Source organism: Lynx rufus, unplaced genomic scaffold (assembly GCF_022079265.1).
Source record: "Lynx rufus isolate CCGP_SWC_20201006 ecotype Redwood Valley unplaced genomic scaffold, mLynRuf1.p SCAF_5, whole genome shotgun sequence".
Lineage (NCBI taxonomy): Eukaryota > Metazoa > Chordata > Mammalia > Carnivora > Felidae > Lynx > Lynx rufus.
Genome location: NW_025814867.1, coordinates 139,439,690 through 139,462,026, shown reverse-complemented (window position 1 = coordinate 139,462,026; position 22,337 = coordinate 139,439,690). Strand labels below are relative to the sequence as shown.

General features: G+C 37.8%; 1 non-coding gene across 1 annotated transcript; it reads right to left on the bottom strand.

Moving 5' to 3' along the window:
- Window positions 1-2,253: 2,253 nt before the first annotated feature.
- Window positions 2,254-2,359, bottom strand: LOC124527441 (small nucleolar RNA U13). Its single transcript, XR_006965890.1, has one exon. It is a non-coding gene; the product is annotated as a small nucleolar RNA U13 (small nucleolar RNA).
- Between the last annotated feature and the right edge of the window lie 19,978 nt (window positions 2,360-22,337).

Below are 22,337 nucleotides of genomic sequence, written 5' to 3'. Positions count from 1 at the left end.
TTGGATACTAACCCTGTATTGGATATGTAATTTGCAAATATCTTCCCCCCATTCTGAAGGTTGCCTTTTAGTTTTGTTGATTGTTTCCTTGCTGTGCAGAAACTTTTTATCTTGATGAAATTCCAATAGTTCATTTTTGCTTTTATTTCCTTTGCTTCTGGAGATGTGTCTAGTAAGAAGTTGCTATGGCTGATGTCAGAGAAGTTGCTTCCTGTTCCTATCTCAAAGTTAGGTCTTTTATCCATTTTGAATACACTTTTGTGTATGGTGTAAGAAAGTGGTCCAGTTTCATTCTTCTGCATGTCGCTGCCCAGTTTTCCCAGGATCATGTGTTGAGGACACTGTCTTTTCTCCATTGGATATTCTTTACTGCTTTGTTGAAGATTAGTTGACATATAGTTGTGGGTCAATTTCTGGGTTTTCTGTTCTTTTGCATTGGTCTCTATGTCTGTTTTTGTGCCAGTACCAGACTGTCTGTTTTGATGACTACAGCTTTGTAAATATAACTTGAAGCCCAGAATTGTAATGCCTCCAGCTTTGCTTTGCTTTTTCAAGATGGCTTTGGCTATTTGGGGTCTTTTATGGTCCCTTTTTAGGATTGTTTGTTCTAGCTCTTTGAAAAATGCTGGTGGTATTTTGATAGGGATTGCATTAAATGTGTATGTTGCTTTGGGGAGTATAGACATTTTAACAGTATTTATTCTTTCAACCAATGAGCATGGAATCTTTTCCATTTCTTTGTGTCATCTTCAATTTAAAGTAAAAGGAAATTTTACTTTTAATGTAGTCTCTTATTATTTAGTCTCTGCATTCGTCCTGTAGCTTGTATTATATATGTGTCTATAAATATATAAAGACTATATATCCTCTTGATTCTATTTCTGTTATATACGTATGTATATACTATATAACTAATAATAACAAATGTATTGATTCTGTTTCCATTATATGCATATGTAGCAAATATCTAGGTCCCTGTGAACCAGTCAAATTGACCCATCACATCCTTCTTTCTAGTGTGGAGCTATTAAGAACTAAGGGGGGAAAAAGAGGGAAGAAAAATGAGGCTATTACAAACAAAAAGTAAATGGCAAACAAAAAAAAATAAAAAATGAAAAAATGAAGTTGATTGATGGCAGATATGATGGAAATATGAACAAAAGGTGTAACTTCACGATTCACAAAAGAGAAAACTCAAATGGCCAATAAGCATAATAACTGACACTCATTTCACTTTTAATGAGGAAAATGCAATAACAGAACATTTTATTGGATTCAGCAAACCTTGGGAAGTATGTGCAGTAGCAGAAACATTCCTATGCTGCTATTTGTACTATAACCTGTACATCAACTTCAGACATGTAAACAGTACTGTAAATTATGTTTGGGTGCAGCCATACATTGTAAGATTTTCAGAACAATTTCCCTAGAAAGAACGAGGCTAACACCCTAGGATCAGAGGATGCTAACTGGACAGACATATAGACCAGGATGGGTGCCTCATACTTAGAACAGTCTGTGGTCAGAGTGCCTTTCAGTAATGTAAGTTTTACATTTTACTTTGTGGATCCTTAGTGTCTGCCACCAGTAGAGACTAATTTAGAGGTGCCACTGCGACAATGTAACCCTTCTGCTTTGACAAGATCACCCCCTGCCACGTCATGAGATTAAAAGTCATTTTAATAAGAAGCTACATTATTAAAATGACTCATTACCATCATAGTAGTCCTAAATACGGGTGAGAAACTTTTAGTGATATGACAGAGTCTTCTCATTGAAATATGAATAACTTAGAAATGTGTGAGACTTGGGAAAGTTGAAATGGAGTGCAAGAATAATGTTTTTAGAACTGTGAGTAGAAACATTTTGGCATAGAAGTGTATAGGGAGGGGGTGTATACAGGTGGGGAAGTGCATAGGGAAAGTACCTCTTAGTACAAATGTAAAGAACGTTTTATCTTTTTCATGCCACAGGGAATCATAATCTTTTTAAATATAAGCTGAGACAACAGAGCAGAAGAGATGAGATTTCCTGGCGTCCTAGGGACAGATAAGGACAAGGGAGGGTATGACAAAAGTTTCCGCAAGCCTTCCTGACACTGCTGTGTCTCCACGTCCTACAGCAGACATCTTCAGAATTAGTTCTAGTTTTTCAAATTTTTGATGATTATATTTTATCACATTGTAGCATGGAAGTCAGAATTTACTTAATAGTATTTCTTGTTCACCAGTTTGTACTTTTTTTTTTTTCTCACGTCAGACAGGTAATGGGGTGAGGTCACATAACAAGGTTTAAGGGAGGCACATGTCACACAATGGCGTGAACACGCAATCATCATGCTTATGAACTACAAAAAGATCTGTACTATTTTCATTAGTACTTTCACTTCACTTTTTTCACACACACACACACACACACACACACGCAAACATACACACACAAGCTTTTGCTAAAACTAAAAAGGAAATGAAGGAATACAGCATTAATTGACACATTCAAGTCTGGAGATCAACCCTTATTTTAAATATAAATAAGTATTTTATTATAAGTACCAATTAAAATATTACACATCAAAATGTTCAATCCTATTTAATTGGTGTTAATTAGCTACCCATCGTATGAATGTAGAAACGGTGCCGTATCTTATTTGCAATATTATTGTGACGTCTGCTCTTATTGGGTGAAATCTTGTCGGATTTAATTGGTAGATAGTGAATGAATCTTGATAGAGAATCCACCAGGGAATCATATGGGAATGATGCCTTACTGACACTGGCAGGGATTTGCTCCTCCTTGTGTTAGCTAATCCCTAGCTCCCTAGCCATAGAAATCAATTCAGCAGGGAGGTTGCCATTCAAATGCAAACTAACCAATCAAAGCCCTCCCCTCCAGCCCTAGTCAGGATCCTACAGTCCAGGTCCGTGGTTCCCTGTCCTAACCTGGCCAAGACCAGGTACCATGCAACTCAGGTGAGCTGCTACAACCCAGTGCCCATAGAAAATATCAAACTAGCTAATTAAAACCTATTTAACCTACCTGTCTTTCCTTAATTCAGAAACCATGCCAAAGGCTCTTACCCACATTTTCTGCTTGTCTCTTCTTTCTCCTTACTGACCCTGGTGCTTCCTCCTGTGGCCCTGCATGGTGTGGCATGCCTCCTATATGTGACTATAAATGTCATCCTTCACGACAGTCATTTCTGTATCTGCATGTCCTGCTATACCTGACTAATAAAAATCTTGAGTACATTTTAAAATATAATCTTATATGCTTATACTTTAAATCAAATTCATTCATTCTTTTATTATTCAATTGATATTTATCAGGCACTTTGTTCTAGGTGCAAATATTATTATTTCTTTATTTTAAGTACTAAAACCCATCTATTGGTATTTCAAGTGACACTTTTCCTCCATTATCCCTGTGTTAGTCAGAGTTCTTCAGAGAAACAGAACCAATAGGATAGGTAGACAGATAGACAATTTTTTTTTTGATAGATATTATAGGAATTGGCTCACATGATTCGAGGCTGAGAAGGCTCCTGATTTGCTTTCTGTAAACTGGGGTAACTGTTGTAGGTTCAGGTGTAGTTCCAGTCCAAATCTGAAGCCCTGAGAACCAGAGGAGACAGTACGTAAATCCCAGTCTGGATCTGAAGCCTCAAGAACCAGGAACACCAATGTCTGAGGACAGGAGAAGATAAGTGTCCCAGCCCATTTGTTTTTTCTCTACTTTTGTGTTCCATTCGAGCCTTCAGTGGATTAGATAATGCCTGCCCACACTGGGGAGGGCATTTTTGTACTTAGTTTACCAATTCAAATGCTACTTTTTTCAAGAAACACCCTTACAGACACACCCAGGAATAATGTTCTGGCAGGTATCTAGATATCCTTTAGCCCAAACTGACACATAAAATTAACTGCCACATCCTTAAGTACCTTCTTTTTCAGCATCATTTAATTTACAAGGTTTTTCAAGACTTTGGAAACCATGTGGTGCCTGGATATTCAGTCAGTTAAGTGTCAGATTCTGGATTTTGGTTCAAGTCATGATCTTGCAGTCATTCATGAGATTGAGCCACACAATGGGTTCTACACTGCCAGCATGGAGCCTGCTTGGGATTCTCTCTCTCCCTCTCTCTCTGCCCCTCCCCTACTTGCAGGCACACCCAGGTCGTCCCTCTTCCTCAAAATAAATAAATTAACTTAAAAAAAAAAGAAATTGTAATATACATATCAAAGAGAAACTGAGAGTGCAAAAGAAACAGAGAGGGGGAGAGAATAAAACATTCTTTCAAAGTGAATAGATTTATTAAATATTTTATTTTTGGTTTATATTTTGGTACATGTTTTTGCACTTAGTTTCAACTCAGAAACAAAATGCTATAAGTCACTGAATTTTTTTTGCTGCTAAATGAATTTTGATGTTTGAATAAGATTCTGCATTTAGTATTATTTAAACAAAGTTTGGTTTTAACACACCATTTTATTTTATTTTATTTATAATGTAGGATAAGGAAAAGTTCTAAAATACACAGTCCATATGGTCCAGAAATCTGATCAAGAAAACATAATGTCTGGGGGTGCCTGGGTGACTCAGTCAGGTAAGCATCCAACTTCCTAAGCATCTGACTTTAGCTCAGGTCATGATCTCACAGTTCGGACTCTGTGCTGAGAGCTCAGAATCTGGAACCTGCATTGGATTCTGTGTCTCCTTCTCTCTCTGCCCCTCCCCCATTCAGGCTTTCTCTCTCTCTCTCAAAAATAAATAAACATTAAAACATTTAAAAAAGAACATAATGTCCTTGTTAAACAACACCAAAATTAGTCTATGGTAAAGAAGCAAACACAGTAGGAGAGAATGTTCTTCAAAAGAGGGATTGATTCTTGCAGAAATCTTACAGTAGGATGAGGGACTTAAACAAAGGCCACACGTGAAGTCGATGATGAAGACGAAGACTTACAATTCTGCCAAAAGCAGAGCCCTTGAAGGTATGATGGAAATTAGAATCACATTAAACCACTTCCCCTCGAAGCGAGGTATTATCAGAAGTCAAGCATAAGATAAAAATATCTGTGGAGTCATGCATGAAGTCTAGTAGATAGAATTAGACTTTGCCTCTCAAAGTCATCTACTTGTCAAATTTTGGATTATTGGTCTGGTTGATCTCGAAATTTTGGAGACAGCCCTGGGAACTTCAAAATACATATCTATAGATGACGAACACAGAAGCTAGGGCAGCTAGGTGGCTCAGTTTGTTACTCATCTGACTCCTGGTTTTGGCTCAGGTCATGATTTCATGCTTTGTGAGTTCGAGCCCTGCGAGTTCACGCTCTGCGCTGACAGCACGGAACCTGCTTGGGATTCTCTCTCTCTCCTTGTCTCTCTCTCCCTCCCGCATTCATGCTCTAAATAATAAATAAATTAATTAATATATAAAACAAACTTAAAAAAATATAGGAAGAACACAGCAGTAGATATAATACTTCCAATGGACCACCAGCACCAAAAAGTTAAGGAAAGCATACTCATCATCCAAAGAAGTGAATCAACTTTGTGGATTGAAACTTGCAGTTTTTGGAACTGTGCCTTACAACTCAGTTGCACACACTCTAACAAGGCAAAGACACCAAGGGGTAGGCATTCGGGAGGGACCTTGGCACCACTGTGGCCGGGCATATGTGTGCACTTGGCTATTGCCAAGAGAGTTTGCAGTCAGCCAACACTCGATAAAAGGAATCGAAGCAGCCTTGGCAGATCATGCTGGAAACCATCAGAGGCTGTGCCAACTCTGGAAGCGGAGGAAAAGTCTGCAACAATAATTAAGTAGGAGCACAGCTTTGCAATCCTTCCTAAACAAAGGGAGCTTGGAGAGAAATCACTCTTTTCCGAGTCCTAATTGAAGGCATGTTGTCTTTGCCCACCCACTCCATTCATCTGATCCCACAACCATGACTTTCACAACTGGCTTGTAAATGCTATTGCACACAACCCATTGTCTTTTTTCCACTGGGGAATAAAGTACCCATAGAGAGACCTTTTAGCAATTACAGACCTTGTTGATCTGTAGCACAAGTGAAGAATGAACCTAATAGCTTTAAAAGATGTGTCCTAAAATTAGTTCGCCACGGCCAGCCTTTCAATTCCTCCATTTTATACAGCCCGTATTAGCTCAGCTCATGTTGCAAAAATCTGGTGTCCATTTAGGATAGTGTGCATCCTCTGTTTCATTCTGAATCAAGCCAGGATGAAAATAAATTAAAAAAAAAATCCCATTCCCTCATGTCTTCTGTGTTAAATTCCTTGCAAGATGTGTTAAATGACCCAGGTTGTAAAGCGACAATAAGGCTATGCGTTGCACGCAAGAAAAGTGTAGAAGAGAGGGTAAAAGAGTTGTATGCCTTCAGAAAGCACAGACTTGAGCTGCACAAGCAGATTATGTCCTGAACTGGATCCACCTAATGTGGATGTGTTAATGTGTTAATGGTAAGATGCGAGCTGCCAAACTCTTAGGTAATCTGCCTAGAATTCGATGCTGCAGAATTCAGTTTTGTTCTGCTCTCCACTAACAATCGGCTGTGTCAGTGTCCTGAGTCACTTCAGGTCTCTGTTCTTTAATGTTTCCATCTAATGGGAGGACAACAAAAGCAGAGCTGGACTCATCCTTTTCTGCAATGAGTTCGGAAACGCAGTTTTTAGTAATGGAGGGATGATTACACAAATGATGATATGAGAATAATTCATTGGTTCATCCATGAGGAAACATTCACTTATGCAACAAACATTTAGTGAGCTCCTACTGTGTGCCATGCTCCATTTGGGGTTTTTGAGATACTGCAGTGAACAAAATGAGCTTTCTGGTGTTAGGAGTTTCAGATCCCACTATGGATGGTGGGAAGGGAAAGACAGCCAAACAAGTTAGGTTGCACATTCATAATATGTCAGTGGGGGATATGAGCTAATAGAAAAATTAAAAAAGGTAAGGTGATAGACTGACATAGAGAGATATGATGCCATCTTGGTGACATAGGCTGTTCCTGACTTTGGTTCCCCACACAAAAAGGATGATTAACAACTACTCATGAACAGGACACCCCTGAGAGAATCTTAGAATGTGGGCACCCTCTGTACCAAAGAGGCCAAGATAGACTTATTAGAAGGGTAAATGAGGCACCTAAACACTGATGGCATTACTCTTCCCCCAGGACAGTGAGGCACCATGCAGAGAGGTCTCCCCTGAACCCCTGGTTCCTCCCGTGGAAAAAGAGAGCCCATGGGGGACAACCAGCTCCCTCAGCCTTGTGGGCCACTTTGTGGGAGACCTTATTCCGGTCTTGCCCACACAGGGAGCCTGTCTTCTGCCTCCACTTGTCCGGGAAGGCTGGTAAGAACACTGGAAGCTGTGCAGTTCAGCAATACTTGAGCTAAGAGGCAGGTGGGAAAACCTGAGTGCCTCAAGGGAAGCCAGCACCAGACATGAGGAGGTAGAGGGGATTAATCTACGTTGAAGGCTGAGGGTAGTTCCAAGCCAATCCTGAGAAGAAAGCTGCTTAAGGAAAAGAAAACAAAATAAAAGCAAAACAAAACATAAAACAAAATTAGGAGGTGTCTGGAATGGCCTCTGTCCATCTCTCCAAGGCAAGTGAGCTGAAACACAGCTCCACCCCCCTGGGACTCCCAGACCAGAGGAGCTGATGATAAAGCCTGGAAGACGACATCTGACTGACAATGCTGGAGCTGAGAGGAGACCAGGCAGAGCTGACTGTGCACAGAGCAAAGCCAGCACTGGGTATGGAGGGGTCCCTTGCTAAGCCCAGGCAGGGGGATTAATTTCCAGCTGACACTGAGGGTAACTCCTGGCCCCGTGGCCGTTTCCCATCCCATCCAGGCAAAAGAACTGAGATAATAGCTTCACTTGCTGTGGAAATCTCCTGGCCCCATCGGACCAAAAGCGCTGGCAAGAACATTTAGAAGCTGCATAAGCCAGCAACACTAGAGCTGAGACATGGCAGGCAGAATTGACAGTCTGCAAGAGCAAAGCCAGTGGCGCCGTTCAGCCAGGGCACTTGGGGGAGTGAGTTATCTTGGGTTAAGACAACAAAGAGCTTTTACTGGCTTTACAGCTTCTTCCCCTGCTACCCCTGGCCAGAAATACTAATCTGTAGACCCACTCGTGGCTGAATTCAGCATTCAGGCTGCCCAACCAGGCTGCACGTTGGTTCTGCCCAACCAGAATGCCCACAGCATTCTGTGCCCAACCACAGAACACATGTTCTGTGTTCTGGAACATAACCAGACACATAGGATGCTGCATTGCCCATCCAACAGCCCTGCTCAGAGTGGCACTTGAACTGAGAGCACCGCCATGGCTCTCACCATCTCCAGAGGACAACCAGTGGCCTCACCTGACCAGCGAATTCAGTGCACACTCTTGCCTGGTTTGGGTTCCCTAACAATGAGTCATACCGACCCTGGATCCCATCCCGCTGCCTTGTCAGGGCAGGAAAGCTAATTCATAGCCTCACATGCTACCAGATTCAATACCCATTTCTAACTATCAAGTAAGCCTGACCAGAGAATATGGGCCACCAGGGAGCCCAGCCTTACTTGGGGAGGGAATGCAACCAGCAGTCCTGGCCAACTGTTCTCAGCCAGTGTGCGACTCGCCCATCCCTGACCTCACAGTTCAAACAGTTGTCTCACCCCAAAATGGACCATAATGGTGAGCCGTACCTGCCCAAATGAATCACAAGCAGACATAACTAGAAACCCAAACTGAGCTGCCCTGGCGATCCATCTCTGCCAAAGCAAATCTTTAAAGTCCGGAAATGGGGGCGCCTGGGTGGCGCAGTCGGTTAAGCGTCCGACTTCAGCCAGGTCACGATCTCGCGGTCCGTGAGTTCGAGCCCCGCGTCAGGCTCTGGGCTGATGGCTCGGAGCCTGGAGCCTGTTTCCGATTCTGTGTCTCCCTCTCTCTCTGCCCCTCCCCCGTTCATGCTCTGTCTCTCTCTGTCCCAAAAATAAATAAACGTTGAAAAAAAAAATTAAAAAAAAAATAAAGTCCGGAAATGGAACCCAATTACCCAACCCCATGTAACGAGTCAAGGATCACAAAACAACAACAACAACAACAACAACAACAAAAACGGGTAGAATAACACCACCAAAGGAAACTCATAAAGCTCTAATAACGGATCCAAAAGAAATGCAGCTCTATCAACTGTCAGATAAATAAGTAATAATAATTCTTTAAATTTTTAAAAAATGTTTATTTAATTTTGAGAAAGAGAGAGAGCGAGAGCGAGAGAGAGAGAGAGAGACAGAGCACGAGTGGGAAAGGGGCAGAGAGAGAGGGAGACACAGAATCTGAAGCGGGTTCCAGGCTCTGTGCCGTCAGCACAGAGCCCTATGGCGGGGTTCAAGCTTATGAACCATGAGATCGTGACCTGAGCCGAAGTTGGACGCTTAACCGACTGAGTTAAGGAACCCCAATAATAATCTTTTTAAAGACGTTTAGTGAGGGGCGCCTGGGTGGCGCAGTCGGTTAAGCGTCCGACTTCAGCCAGGTCACGATCTCGCGGTCTGTGAGTTCGAGCCCCGCGTCAGGCTCTGGGCTGATGGCTCGGAGCCTGGAGCCTGTTTCCGATTCTGTGTCTCCCTCTCTCTCTGCCCCTCCCCCGTTCATGCTCTGTCTCTCTCTGTCCCAAAAATAAATAAACGTTGAAAAAAAAATTAAAAAAAAAAAAAAGACGTTTAGTGAACTTCAAGAACACACAGATAGTCAACTAAGCAAAATTAGGAAAATAATTCATGGACCAAACGAGAAGTTCAACAAAGCAAATATAAACCATCAAATTTGAGTTGAAAAATACAGTAACTGACCTGAAGTACTTGAAAGTTTTCCCTAGCTTTATTGAAGTATTGTTAACACATAAAATTGCATTATAAAGTGTGCAACATGATAATTATATATGTAGATATATAAATACACATATGTGTATATAAACACACACACACACACACACACACACACACAGTAAAAGGATTCCCATCAAATTAATACATCCATCCACTCACACTTTTAACTTTAAATGTTAATGCTTTTGATTAAGTACTAAGAAATCTCTGTAGGCTCCTCACCTATGATACCACAATATTTTAAAACTTTGGGTTCTTACCACTTTTTCTAAATGTTTCATTTATTTTTGAGAGAGAGCACATGCAGGGGAGGGTCAGAGAGACAGGAGACAGAAGATCCAAAGCAGACTCCACACTGACAGCAATGAGCCCTTGTGGGGCTTGAACTCATGAACCTGGAGATCATGACCTGAGCCGAAGGTGCATGATCAACCAACTGAGCCACCCGGGTGCCCCTTTACCACTCTTAACGGTGATTTAATAATATTAACTTATCAACTTTCACTGAAACCCCGATTTTTTTTTTCTCTTTAACTCCATTCTCATGAATTACCTCTCAAAAAAAGAAAATCCCGATATACTACCTTTGGGAAATACAACTCTATCAATATTGGGGGAGTTAAACTAAAATAATTTTAGCAAATAGCGCACTGAAAGGTCATGAATGTTTCATAAGAAAATTAAGTAGTACGCAGATCTGATGGACCACATAAGCCCAGGCAAGAATTACTTTTGAAATAAATTGTTTTTATTAAGTCTATTTAATGTTCAATAACATTGAACAAATGCTTTGTGCTTCAGTTTCTCATTTACAGAAAAGGGGTGCGTTGGTAACACACAGAATTTCAAATAGAGGCTAAATTTTTCTCATATATGGTAAAAATAAGGTGATAATACTGACTTAATGATTTAACAATATTGGTGGATATATCCACCAAGATAAAACGCCTTCACCTTTTAGTTTGAAATAGTAGCAAAATCAATGCACAAATAAAAATATACACTCTTGAGATTTTGTTTTGGTGAAAGGAAATAAGGTTGGACTGTGGCATTCACTTGGATACTTTATTGGGACTTTTACTTTCCTGTCATAACTTCTGCATTTGGGAATGCTATGGCAATTTTGTATTGTTACAATTTTTCAAAGAAAAGATACATTGGCTTCTAGAGTAAAGATACATATAGCTTTTTTTCTTCTTTTCCAAATCGGCTTAGAAAAAAATGTTTTTTTCATGACACTTAACAGAAAGGCAGAAACTTGGGAGTCCCAGTACCGGCTGTTCAGAAATATCTCCTGGAGAAAAAAATTCAAAAGCAAGCTACAGAGACTGAACCACTTCTTAAGAAGCTACTGCCTGTGGTAGCATAAGATGCTCATCATTATGTCTCTTCTGCTGGCAGTTCTCCAGCTGCGTTAAAGAAGGCTATTGCCTTAACCTTGACTTTAAATGCACAAGTCCTGACAACCGCTGAGACATCAGCCCAGTGCAGTGATTAGAAGGCAGAGATGATCTGTATTATCCTTGTCTCGCTCTTGTGTTATTTAGTGCTTAGCAAATTGATCTTCAGTTAACACAATAACAAGGAAGGTTGGGTTCTAATTAGAGTGTGTTAACTTTAGAGATGATAATACATGAAGGGTCAAGAAAAATTTCCTTGCATTGTAAGTCATTCATCGATATCTGTAGTACTGGGGAGATTATTAAGTTAGAAAAATTAATCTTTATGATTCTAAACTAATTTATCCAACACATGTTACCATAGACTTTAATAAAATGGTAACAGAATTTTTATTATTAAAAGTCTGTTGACATATATTTTTAGAATTAAATTCACACAAGTAAATAATCTGTACCGATTTCAGATAGATAGGAGTATCCCAGAAAAGTGGGCAAATCTTTAGGATAGGTTTTTGGACAATTATTTCAGTGAGACAGAAGTACAGGTGAGCCATCTACTGTCCCAACTGCCCGTAGACAGTCACCTGGTCTAGAGAAATCTAGTGGGAATGCGGAGATCCCCCTTATATTTATGATTATACAATGAATGAATACAACAAATGGTAAGTAATGTTTCAACGTACTATCCAATGTAAATTGTGTTCGCTCCATATCTGATCAAACTTATTGTGGAATGGGGAAATAGATATACCTTTCTTCTACACCTCATAAGGATTCTCACTGCCTTCCAGATCAAGTTCAAATCCTATTCACTGCACATGTTCTCTTTCACAGTAGTATAACCTTAATTCACCTCCCGTTACTTTTGAAAGCTTTTCTTCCTCTTACACAGGAGTCTGTTTCTTACTCTCACCCCAATATACAATATGTTTTTCTCATCTCTAGCTTCTCTTGAGGTTTTCTGTTTGTTCTCCTGATGGTCTGCATTTTGCTTTTTCTAAGCTGACCGCTCCTTGAAGTTCAGGTAAATCCAACTCTGTGATGAAACGGATTTGGATGGTTGTAACAAATAGTATCCTTTCCATCCTAATGAGTATCCAGAACACGTACGTTTGAACTGAGCATTGGGAAATAGCCTTCTTAGCTTTTGCTTTCACATCTACTTATCATCATACGTTTTCTTATATATCTTCTTATTTTAGATGTAAATCTATTTTTGCTGCAACATTATTGATTCAATACTCAAATACTGCATTTCTACTAACTCAAATATGAACAGAGGTAAGAATTTGCTACCTTCTTATTCTATACTCCTGAGAGAATAACACAAACCTAGACATATATCATACTCTTAATAAAATGATTGTTGAACGAAACTGAACAGAAAAATAAAACACCAGTTTTTTTTCATTTTTTATTATTTTTTTAATATAATTTATTTTCAAGTTGGCTAACATACAGTGTATACAGTGTGCTCTTGGTCTTGGGGGTAGATTCCTGTGATTTATCACTTAAATACAACACCCAGGGCTCCCAACAAGTGCCCTCCTCAATGCCCATCACCCATTTTCCCTCTCCCCCACCCCTACATCAATCCTCAGTTTGTTCTCTGTATTTAAGAGGCTCTTATGGTTTGCCTCCCTCCCTCTCTGTTTGTAACTATTTTTCCCCTTCCCTTCCCCCATGGTCTTCTATTAAGTGTCTCAAGTTCCACATCTCTCTTTCTCTCTCTATCATCTATCATTCATCTATAATCTATATGTCTACCTATTGTGTATCTATATTTGAGTAAAATTTTTATTGTCCTCTAGAATTGTTTCTTGTTTGTGAAAATAGTAGTCATTTTATGGAATTATTTCAGTAAATTTACATGATTTTTCTATGCTATTTATGTAGAGTTTGCTTTAAACAAGTTAAATATTCTGAGAAAATCTCTACATTTTACTCTATGTAATATTTAAGTGATACCTAGTTTAAGGAAATGAAATAATATAAAAGCCATGTTAAAGTACAGAGTTTAGACCTTTCTATTTTACATCACCAGTTTCAATTCCGTAAATGCCCTGTTGGTTATTAACTTGCCTCTCCTACAGCAGTAACTCACCCAGGAAAGAAATTCATTTTGCCCAGCAGCAAATGATAATATTAAAAAGAACCTTGAACATTCATGTCACAGCATTTCACTTGGCAATATATGCCAACCGCTTCACATGTATTGACCCTAACACTTGCACAGTCTCAGAAGAGAATATTTCTCTTTACAAGAGGAAAACTGCAGCTCTTAGAACTTAAAAACACCTTGGCTAATAGGTGGTAGAGAACTTGATGGATGCCTTTCTCATTGTAGTAAACTGCCTCCTGCAGGTCATTCTGTTTTTTCTCCCCCAAGTTTTTATTTAAATTCCAGTGAGTTAACATACAGTGTAATGTTAGTTTCGGGTGTAGAATTTAGTGATTCATCGCTTCCATACAACACCCGGTGCCCATTACAACTGCCCTCCTTAATCCCCATCACCTATTTAATCCGCCCTCCCGCCCACCTCCCCTCCAGTAACCCTTAGTTTGCTCTCTATAGGTGAGAGTCCGTTTCTTGGTTTGCTTCTCTTTTTTCTTCTCTATGTTCATTTGTTTTGTTTCTTAACTCTCACATATGAGTGAAATATAAGGTCTTTTCATTTTCATCCATAGCACTGACAACTGAAATTAATTTTCTTATAATAAGAAAGCAAGAATTGCCATTGTATTTTCCTAAAGAGAGAAAGAAGAGAATAGAATAAGAGACACTGATATCATCTATAAACATTAAAGAAAAAGAGAAAATTCACTAGTAAGACATAACATGGTATGATTTTTACCAATATGTTGCATGTGCAGTGTTTAGGGATAACAAATATATCCTGTTTGGAAAGCAATCCTTCAAAGCAAATCTTTTCTTTCAAATAGACACTTACATTTCATTCTGCATAAGAGGTACATGTAGACTGCTTTAAAATGAAAGCATTTTAAAGATGCTTTAAAATGAAAATGCTGCGTGTGTATTTTCTATATTATCAGGTATAAAACATTTCCTAATCCAGAATGTAATGTGAGACAGAAAGGAATGTGTTGAGTAAAAGGTCTAGGATGCCAGTATTAGATTAAATTCTAGATTTAAAATCTCAAGTATTATTAGTATCCTCGTCCCTGTTATGGAGAAAATAAATTTATTGAACCTAATTTGTTTTAGAATTCAATGAGTGCAATAATGTACTTTTTTACAGAGAAAAAGGATAAAAGAATCTGGCAGTATTAGTTAATTTATACTGATTTAGAAGTAGTTGCCTCAATATTATGGGGAAATCTTAATAAAATTGATCAATTTAATTCTCATAGTTTCAAAATCAGGTCATACTCTAATTTATTGAATTATAAGATAATGTGTACTTATTTTTAAATCTGAAACAAACTTATCTATTACGTTGCAGCTTACAACATTTATTTTATAAGCAAGGAAATAATACATCACATCAAAGCTGTCATCTTTGTAAAAGCAACCTCATATATCATCAAATAAATTTGTAGACATTACAAAAGGGGGAAGTCTCCTGACTGTCAATCATAATCAACATAGTGCATGTGTTTTATCGATTACACATCATTTAGTATTCTTTGATTTGGCAAATATTTATCAAGCATCTGCTATATACAGCTTTAGGTGCAATTCTAGGACCTTTGCACATGAAATAAATAAAAAATAATAATAAAAGTTGAAATGTGAAATTAACTCTCAAATAAATTACAACGTAATGGTGGGACAGTTATTAATAGGAGAATAATATAGATAAGTTTATAATTGGAACTGGCAAATACTATAAAGAAAGATGCACGATCTTATGAGAGTAATAAATAGGGGAATTGCCATCAGCTGGAAAGTCTGAGAAGGCTTTCGGTAAAAGAGTAGACACTAATGAGCTAAGATAATGGGGTAGTGGGTGTAAGTGGTCTGGGAAGCCACATCATGGATAAGATTACATATGAGAAGTAGATATGGAGACAGAGACAGAGTTGTGAAACTCCAATTTGAATGGCCCAGTTGATTGAAAACAACAAAAACAAAAACTGCGGAATTGTGTCCAGTGTAGTCAGAATTCTAGAAGAGGGTTTTCATTGACACAAAGGAAAAGAATTTTTAGAAGAACAAAATTAAGAACTGTTTTGAATTCTACCGAGAGGTAAAACAAGATAAAGACCAACACATTCCATGAGTTTAACAACAGAGAGCTTAGTGGACACTTTAGCAAGGTCTGGTTGGAAGGCTGTGGGCAGAAGCCAAAGTTGAATGTTTAGATCAAGGAATGGAGACAGGTTTTCTAAGAGGGTAGAGGTGGATATGGAGAGAAAGGAGTGGATGTCATTGGTATTTAGGATGCAAAACTGACCTGAGTTTATGATTGGCTGTATATGGAAAGAAAAGGAAAATACAGAATGAATCATGAGTATTAAGTTTCTGCCTTACAGAAAGTGATATTTACTGAATATCTGAATTTACTGAGGAAACAATGGAAAAAGACAGGACTGCGTTTTTTTTCTTTGTTTGCTTATTTTGTGGTAGGATGGAATTCGTGAAATTATAACTTGCATTTTGGGCCTGTTGCACCTGGAATGACTTGAAGTTACTCAACACAATGACTTGAATAAGCTGGGGGATAGCCTGATCTGAAATTTGGAAGGGTGAATAGACAGGGGGTGGTAGGTGGCAGAAATGTAGCATAATGGGAGGCATTTTATTTTAAGATAATGGGAAGGACTCATTTCAGGAGAAGGTAAATATCCAAAAGAAAAAAAAAGACAGTTGATGGCTGAGAAGGTAGGATCTGGTGAGAGCCAAGTCACAAGTACAAGGAGTGGCCTTAGGTCAGAGAAAGAATAGATTTTCCATCACACTAAGAGAGCATGGGGATGAAGGATGACAGACATCCTAGGAATGTTTAATTACAGGAAAATGAGAGGATTTTCTTCTGATGGCTTCTATTTGCTTTGGTGCAGGACGCAAGTCTATATGCTGACATGGAATCAGAGAGGGCACTTGGGAGCTTTGGAGAAAAACTACAGTCCTTTACTAGAACCTTTATTTTAAGGAACATGATAGATAATTATTAAACAACAAGAGAAAAAAGTAAATGTTTAGAAGAGAGGTGGATTCATTATTTGGTGAGTGAACAGTATGGAAGATGGACAATGAGAAGTAGATTGGCTTTCATAGGAGGGGAAGAAACAGTTTTGGGTAGGCTATAGAATGAACATATATGTTGTTATTGGGGTAATGGATTAAAGTGCTAGATTAAGGCTGGCCTGAGTGGACTAGTGGCTCATTTTGAAGAAGAGAAAAGAGACAGTTTGGACGAGACCTCTCTACAATAGACTTAAAAGTATTTCGATTAGTTGTGATAGTTATATCAAGCCATCTTGGAATCTTGAACATAGAAGCTTGTTACAAAAGCTGGGTCCTATGAAAATTAGTCTAGCAGAAGTTTGAAGACTCAGTTGGATGTGAAGAATGGAATGATTTAAAAAGGACAAGAGGAAGCTTTTTGGAGTTATTGATGTGTTCAAAAAATTCTAAACCAATCCTGAAAAAGAAAAGCAAAGCTGGAGGCATCATGATTCTGGACTCTAAGCTATTTTATGAACCTATAGTCATCAAGACAGTATGGTACTGGCACAAATATAGACACATAGATTAATGAAACAGAATAGAAAACCAAGAAATGGACCCACAACTAGTGATCAACTAATCTTCAACAATGCAGGAAAAAATACCCAATGGAAAAAAAGACAGTCTTTTCACCTAATGGTGTTGGGAACACTGGACAGTAACGTGCAAAAGAATGAAACTGAACCAGTTTATTACACAATACACAAAAATGAATTCAAAATGAATTTGAATGTGAGATAAGAAACCATAAAAATCCTAGAGGACATAAATAAACATTACAAAAAAAAAAAAAGGAAGCACCTGGGTGGCTCAGTCGGTTAAGGTCTGACTTCGGCACAGGTCATGATCTCATGGTTTGTGGGTTTGAGCCCTGCATTGAGTTCTGTGCAGCTTGGAGCCTGCTTTGGAATATGAGTCTCCCCTTCTCTGTGCCCCTCCCTCCTGCTTGCACTCTGTTTCTGTCTTTCTCAAAAAATAAATAAACATTAATTTTTTTTCTAATCCTAGAGGAGAACACAGGTAAAAACCTTTTTGACCTCAGCTGCAGCAACTTCTTACTAGACACGTTTCCATAGTCAAGGGAAACAAAAGCAAAATGAACTGTTGAGACTTCATCAAGATAAAAAGCTTTTGCTCAGTGAGGGAAACAATCAACAAAACTAAAAGGCAGAATGGGAGAAGATACTTGCATATGACATACCTGATAAAGGGCTAGTATCCAAAATTTATAAAGAACTTATCAAATTGAACATCCAAAAGATAAATAACCCAGTTAAGAAATAGGCAGAAGATATGAATATACATTTTCCCAAAAGAGACATCCAGGTGGCTAACAAACACATGAAAAGATGCTCAACATCACTCATCATCATGGAAAGATGAATCAAAACCACAATGAGATACCACCTCACACCTGTCAGAATGGCTAAAATTAACGACATAGGAAACAACAGAGGTTGGTGAGGATGTGGAGAAAGGGGACTCTTCTTACACTGTTGGCAGGAATATAAACTGGTACAGCCAGGTTACATTATTCTAGAAAACAGTATGGAGTTTCCTCAAAAAGTTAAAAATAGAACTATCCCACAACCCAGCAATTGCACTACTAGATATTAAGAAACAAAAATACTGACTTGAAGGGGCATATGAACCTCCGTGTTTATAGCAACATTACCAACAACACTCAAACTATGGAAAGAGCCAAAATGTCCATCGATTGATGAATGGATAATACATACATATATATGTATATGTATAATGGAATATTACTCAGCCATCAAAAAGAATGAAATCTTTCCATTTGCAAACGGTGTGGATGGAGCTAGAGCATATCATGCTAAGCAGAGTAAGACAGTCAGAAAAAGACAAATGCCATATGATTTCACTCATGTGGAATAATTTAAGAAACAAAACAGGTAAACATAGTGGAAGGGGAAAAATGAGAAAGAGAGGGAAGCAAACCGGAAGAAACTCTTAATTATAGAGAACAAACTGGAGGGAAGTGAGTGGGGGATTGGCTAAATGGGGGTGGTATTAAGAAAGGCACTTGCTGTGATGAGCACTGGGCATTATATATAGGAGATGAATCACTAAATTCTACACCTGATATCAATATTATCCTGTATGTTAACTAACTAGAATTCAAATAAAAGCTTGAAAAGACAAAAAACATTGGTTGTGGTGATATGTTCACAGATGTGTTTATATGCCTAAACTTGTTAACTTGTTCACTTTAATACATGCAATTTATTGCATGTACTGTATGTCAAATATACTATGATAAAGCTGTTAAAATAAAAACATATTTTTATAAAATAATGTTGGAAATAATTTTGTTATATGTATTAACTGGTATTTCTCAAAATTCACTAAAAGAACAATATTTATTAACAATGAGACTTTGAAAAGCATGAGATAGGGAATATGAACAGATTTCTTAATTTTAAAAAGTGTACTACATCAGTTGTTAGAAAGATGAAAAGAATTGGAATTTTCATTGATTAATCTTACCATGAAATGAAGTTATAATACTGTGTCCCTAACGAAATGGATTTCAGGTCAAGTGACATTGGCTGTTTTCAGCCAATTAGATATTGTGCAAAGCCAGAAGACCCACCCTCCACATTTCATTTATATTTTTCCTTCTTTCCCGTTCCCTCTCTCTTTTTCTCTTCCTTTCATCTTTCCTTTGTTTCTTCTTTCCTTCCTCCCTCCTTTCTTTCTTTCTTTCTTTCTTTCTTTCTTTCTTTCTTTCTTTCTTTCTTCTTTCTTTCTTTCTTTCTTTCTTTCTTTCTTTCTTTCTTTCTCTCTTCCAAAAATCCATTGGTACTTTCTCCAGTGCTCTCTAAATATCTGACAAATGCTTTGGAACTTATTTCTTTATTAAATTTAGTGTGAAATAGTTAAGATAGCCAAAAGAACCCTAGCTTTTGAGATATATACATGCCAATGTACCAAATATACCAATGCCAATATCTTCATCAATATTTGTTTTCTGAATTTTCCTAAAAGATTCCAATTTTAATTAATTTATAAGTGAATCATAGTTTCCATCCCTAACATCTAAACTAGACAACAATTGTTTTTCAATCACTAGTATTTCTAGTCTGAATTAACTCTTGCAGATCCTTGCTATGTATTTTAGAAAATGTAAAGTACCTAAAAACACAGGCAGATGCAGAGATTTGGAGGAATTTTCTGTCAACAACAGCACTGCTGTGCGTTGTCTACTCACTTGTATGAGGCTTTCAGTGAGAAATCTTGGATTTAGTGGAGGTGGATTAAAATTCTTTTCCCAGAGTATCCACTGCACATCTTGGATTCAGGTTGTCCTCAATTCCCCTATTCAGAATGTGGTTAAAACTCTTTTCTTAGTAAGGAAATTATCAATATACTCTGGAAAATAAGAAAAATTTTTAAAAAGTAAAATATCCAGTCAATTATATACTACAGAGAACTTCATCCTACATGTGTGTAAATTCAATAATAGAAATTCATTGAGAAAAAGAAAGAAAGAGAGACTGACTTTAATGTCTCATCCTCAAGATATTTGAGATAATGAATTTCTTTTTTTCCAGTGTGGTTTCAGTAACAACCACTGTATTTCAGTTCTCTCTCAAAATCTAGACCTACCTAGGCTGTGGTTACACTAAAAAATTAGAGTAAGCATTTTGTGTAGGATTCAAAAAGATTTGGAAGTTAATAATATAGGATGAACTTGGAGTTAAAAAATCTCTTTTCATGGGGTGCCTGGGTGGTAAGTTTGGTGAAGCGCCGACTTCAGCTCAGGTCATGATCTCCCTGTCTGTGAGTTCCAGCCCCACGTGGAGCTCTGTGCTGACAGCTCAGAGCCTGGAGCCTGCTTTGGATTCTGTGTGTGTGTGTGTGTGTGTCTGCCCCTCCCCCCGCTCATGCTCTGTCTCTCAAAAATAAATAAAACATAAAAAATATACTAAAAAATCTCTTTTCATAGGTTTAAGTCACATACTACAGTCTTGTGTCTACAATGATATATGAAAAAGGAGAATCAGAGTGCCATTATGTCATGCTTATTGGGACAAATTACTTGAAGGTTTTCCATCATCATTATAATCTCCTGGAATAAATTTAACATTTGGGACTCATATTAATACATTTGGAAGTTAAAGACAGGTCCCTTATTCATATATTTGAATTAGATCTGTTCTAAGGATGTTTTCATGAATGAGAATGGTATTCAAATTAATACATTAATTTACCAATATTTACATTTCTTGGCCTTATATTTAAAAATAACAATAGTTTTATTTATTTTTTAATTTTTTTAACGTTTATTTATTTTTGAGAGACAGAGACAGAGCATGAATGGGGGAGGAGCAGAGAGAGAGGGAGACACAGAATCCGAAGCAGGCTCTAGGCCCTGAGCTGTCAGCACAGAGCCTGACGCAGGGCCTGAACCCAGGAACCATGAGATCATAACCTGAGCAGAAGTTGGACACTCAATTGATTGAGCTGCCCAGGAGCCCCACACATAGTTTTATTTGTAATAAAATAATGTTAACAGTAAAGCATTCCTGCTCACATTTTGCAAATTTTGTTATCTTTTATGAAAAGGATTATATCAAATGTTACAGAAATTGGATTTTTAAAAATATTTTCCTAATTTTCTTTAGTAATTTTTTCAACCTTTAAGCTGAAGACATATCTCTGACATATTCTGACATTTTATTACCAATTCTTTGACTTCTTTTTTTATCTTTGGCTTAACTGTACGAAATAAGATCTGAGTGAAGATTTTAAAAATATGTATCATATGAAAGTTTACAGATTTTAAAAAATGAGCAGTCAACTTCACAATAAACAAATGTCAGTATGCACGTAAATGTTTCTGAAGTCTTTGAAGAACATTTTGAAAGGTCATGCTATAAGAATGACTTTAGTGATGGAAATTTGAATAGAATACAGAAAATATTTCCTTAGCTTTTCTACTCAGAAAATGGAACAACGAAATTCAACTCTCCTAAATCAGAATTTATAAGATAAATGATAAATTTAGCACCATTTTCTTCTTACATCACTTAAGCAAGGGAGTCAATTAAGTGGAATATTAAAACCCGATGAATCAAAGAGAAGCATAAAATAGTAATTAGAAAATAATGAGTCCCTGAACTAAGAGGAGAGTGCAGAAGTCATCAGATGACCGTAACAGAACCAGTCCATTAACAAGAAATAGAAATACCAAACATAACAGCAACTACAACTGAATGCCTACTGGATGGGATGGGACAGATAAAAACAACCCCAGAGTTCAAGAAATTGTCCCGGTGCTTATTTAGGATAGTTAGATGAGGAAAAAAAAACAAGTATCCTTACAATTAAGCTATTTTAGAGATGGCCTTCAGTAAATTATCTCATATTTCATATTTAGAGAACTGTTTTTGAGTTTCCTATTCCAACTTTAGTTATCTTTCACTTAAAAATAATCATTGTTTAGATTTGTTGGATAGAAATATGTAATGTGCATAGACACCACGTATCAAGAACTCTGTGTGCCTCTCCCTAGTTCAGGGAGAGGGAACAGTTTAGTATGTTTTCAGGTAGAGATCAATTATAAATGACAAGAGTGAAATGAATAGCTAATATGAGTCCTGTATCCATCAAACAAACAGAACCAGTATGAGATAATGTGTGTGTGTGTGTGTGTGTGTGTGTGTGTGTGTGTGTAAAGAAACTTATTTCAAGGATCTGATCTTGGCCTACTTGATTGTGGGGTCTCATTAGGCAAGGCTGAAATCAATGGGGCAGGCTGGCTGGCTGAATACTCTTAGAATTTGAGGCTAGACTTC